The following is a 4108-nucleotide window of genomic DNA, read 5'->3' on the forward strand; positions in this document are numbered from 1 at the left end:
CTCTACTACTTCTCATTTTAACAAACACCAATATGAGTCATTACATCTGTTCCAAAATATAAACGAATAATATAATAACTATTAACCTAAACCCGATGCCAACGCAGTGCTAGGAGTTTAATACAATTTGTATCTGTTATGATTTTGTCCTGCAATGGTCATGAAAGCAATATAGTCATAAAAATCATTATTCATTTTAATTTTCAAATTTCAGATTTGAGCTACCTTATGTTTGTTATCAGCAGCTGCCTTCATGTTTGGATTGTTCAGGGTATCTCTTGGTATGTTTTGTCAGTGAGCAACAGTCCACTGCTGCTTGGTTCTCTCTTTGGAATGCAGAATTTAAAGGTGTATGATAAATATTTTTTTCATCAGGTCGGAGACATGGCATCAGATATGATGACAGTGGCTGGTCTGGGTCGACCTTTTGGTCTCGGAATGCCCTACAATGCTTTAACGGATGAGCCAATATGTGGTAAGTTTTGTCTTTATTATAAACATAAATGGTTTGCTTTTAAAAAAAGATTGTTTAAATATACTCGTCAGTAATATAAATGCTTGGATATGTTCAAGGTGTCTTAAAGATTAATTAATAAAAAAAATTAATAGTATTTGCTGATGAAACTAATATGTTTTTCTGAGAATAATTATGAGTAATAATAATAATAATAATAATAATCATGAATGAAGAGTTTAAAAACTGGATGGAAAGTAATACATTGTCACTAAATCTTAGCAAAACAAAATCAGTGATATTTGGTAACTATAAAGTGACTCATCAACATCAGGTGTTACTGATGTTTATTTATATTGTGCCAAATTACAATATTTGTCTTAAGGCACTTTTATATTATAAGTTAAAGATGCTATAATCAATGAAAGACTAGAGGCCTCTTACGTGCCTCCCTAACACACAGGAGAAAAGTATTATAAGCAGATGTCTTCCCCAAAGATCAAATAGGTTGCTTGCAAAACATGAAGCTGACTTGAACTCAATAAAACAGCTTTTATTTGATCACAATAAAAACAGTAGTTTTATCTCAGTATGTTACACTATTTGCTTTAACACACTGTACAGGGATTTCTCCAAAGCGTTGATCCTAATTATTGTTAGCCAGTCTGGTTAGGTTCCAGTTTCAAGGAGACACCCTCAGTTTTTATCCAATGGCCAGCGGCCTTGTATAATTTGTGAAGTGGGAAAATACAAATTAGAATAAGCAATACTGCTCTTAAGCAGGGAGGAAATAAAACAATAGTCACACATAAAGTACAGTTATGATCTTGTAACATAATGATGATAATAACGGCTCATAAAATCACGAGCTGCACATTATTTCCTGACTTTACCAAAAGCTTCATAAAATGACTAACATTTTGCCATTTCTTTAGGTTTCACCTTGTGGGATGATCACACTCTACAAAAGCACACAGTTGAGAGACCTCAAAGGAGCAGCACATTTGAAACTTCTGCTTGCGACTCCATTGAATCCAGATGTTCCTTGTTGGGTTTAGAACCTTCTTTGAAGGCCAGTTTTCTTAGTGGATTTGTAGAAGTTGGAGGATCTGGCAAATATCTGACCGATAAAAAGACATTCAAGAACCAAAGTAGAGTGACTATTCAGTACCAAGCTACCACCAGCCTCAGAAAATTATCAGCATCTATATTTGGCACCATAAATGAATCGCAGAGAAAAATTATAGAAAGTATCTCAGCTACACATATAGTCACTGCTATCCTTTATGGGGCCAATGCCTTGTTTACATTTGATAGTGAGAAGTTAGACAGTAGCCAAGTGATGGACATCCAGGGAAGCATGGATGCTTTAATAAAGAATATCCATGTTGACGGGAAACTTAAAGTTGAGCTGACTAAAGAAGAAAAAGACCTGAGCAAGAAATTCTCCTGTAAATTCTTTGGAGACTTCATTCTGGACAGCAACCCTACAACATTTGAAGAAGCAATGAAGACCATTGCAGAACTGCCAAGGATCCTGAAGGAACAGGGTGAAAATGCTGTTCCTATAAAAGTTTGGCTGACGCCACTGAAGACATTAGGGTATGGAGGTGCAGAGCTGGTGAAAGACATCAGCGTTGACTCACTAAGGAGGATTGAAGATACTCTGGAAGCTCTAAAGGAGATGAAACAGAGATGCAATGAGTCTCTGGATGAGGTGGTGGTGAAGCATTTCCCACAAATTAAAAAGTACCTACAAAAGTTTCAGAAGTTGTGTAGTGATAAAATCTCTCACCTCCAACGAGCTCTGAAAAGAGTGCTTCCCTCCATTCGTGAAGGTAGAGCGGATGAGAGCTCACTGAACGACGTTTTTGATGACTTAGACAAGTCACCATACAATCTGGGAAATCTTAGCAAGTGCCTTGACTATAGAGAGAGAGAAATCAACATCATCAGGTCATTTTTAGGGAGGATGGAGGGAATAAAGATTGTTCAAAATAAGTCAGAATTAGATAGAGCAGTACTTGCCACAGGTGTAAATCATGCATTTTGCTTTGTTTTCACCGGTTTGAAAAATGATGATGGGAAAGGGAAAACTGATGACCTCAACCTTGATACAATGGCCAGCGAAGACCCATGGTATTATTCAAATGATACCTTGGATCATATGGATGAAGTAGAAGTTATTTTCATGGATCTTTACAGAGCACACGAGAGCAGCACCCAGCTCTGTTTCCTTGTAGCAGCTATACAACACCAGAAATACAAAGGAGCCACCATTTATCAGTACAAGAAGGGCAAAATGATTACTGATAATTTTTCAAAGCCCAAGTTTCCTGATCCCAGAACTATAAAAAAGCGAAGTGATTTTCTTTGGAGTAAGTACTTACTGTCTAGATTGCTAGTTTTCAAAATCATCAAATATTTAAAGGCATTGTTGTAATTATCAAAAAAACCAAATATAGTTTTTTTTAATATTAGAAGTTACTTGACTGAAGTGGATGATTATGTAGATGACTCCTAAAAGATTGTGTTTTTGCCTTTCATTCAGATTACTGTCATCTCACTCTGGACCCAAACACTGCAAATATCTACCTCACTCTATCTGAGGACAACAAGAAGGCAACATGTGGGAAGTGGCAAACCTATCCAGATCACCCAGAGAGATTTGATAAGCATACACAGGTTCTGTGCAAACAGCCGCTGACTGGTCGCCACTATTGGGAAGTAGAGTGGAGTGCTGGTTATATGCTGAGTGATGTTGGCATAGCTGTTGCATACAAAGAAATTGGAAGGAAAGGAAGAATGGATGATTTAAAGTTTGGATGTAACAAGATATCCTGGTATTTTGGTGTGGATAAAAGTCAAATCTTTCGCAAAATTCTGTCTAAAATAAAATCCTTAGTGCCTTTTGTAGACATAGTTTATAACAGGCTTGTAGCATACCATGATAATAAGGTGAGGATGTTTTTTTGTCTTACTAAATTGAGGAGAGTTGGTGTGTATCTGGATTGGCCTGCAGGCACTTTGTCCTTCTACGATGCTTCCTCTAATAGTGACAAACTAGTTCATCTGTACACCTTTCAAACCAAATTCTCAGAGTCTGTTTACCCAGGGTTTTACATCTATTCCTCTTCCAATTATGTTTTCCTGTGTCCAGCTAGTCAGATGATGGAAAACATTTAGCATACACCTGTTTACTGACAAAGAAGTAAAGCGCTCTGTAACAAAGACCAACTTGTAGAGGAAAGTTTCACCTTTGCTTTGTTGCTTCAGTGGTGAGGGAGAAGTGCTGATTGAGCATTGCTCGCACTTCCACCTCCAGCCATTGGCCAACTCTAGGGTGACCGAGCAATAAGGTGTGACAGACCTGTGTGCAATGCAAAAACAAAGTATTTGCATTGCAAATACTTCTTTGTCCATGCTTTGCTGTCTCCTCACTGCTTGCTACACACCAAGGAGTGTCTATGCTCCACAAAAACAGCAACATGCTTTCTGTATGACACACGGTGATGACCTAGATTTAATTGGTCTGATGTTTTGTGCCATATTTGTAAATACTTGGTTGAGGAGAAATGTAATCTTTTTAATCCTGACCTGGTTGAATAAAAGAAAACCTGTCTGTGGATTTATTCATTCTATAACATCTACATC

The 4108-nt window shown here is 37.3% G+C and overlaps 1 pseudogene; it reads left to right on the plus strand.

The window, feature by feature from the left end:
* The first annotated feature begins 384 nt into the window (after positions 1-384).
* On the plus strand, positions 385-3794 carry LOC146548671 (stonustoxin subunit beta pseudogene; annotated as a pseudogene).
* The last annotated feature ends 314 nt before the right edge of the window (positions 3795-4108 follow it).

Source organism: Mchenga conophoros, linkage group LG22 (assembly GCF_057382185.1).
Source record: "Mchenga conophoros isolate Kocher_MC1m ecotype Shallow Benthic linkage group LG22, M_conophoros_male_GT1.1, whole genome shotgun sequence".
NCBI classification, from domain to species: domain Eukaryota; kingdom Metazoa; phylum Chordata; class Actinopteri; order Cichliformes; family Cichlidae; genus Mchenga; species Mchenga conophoros.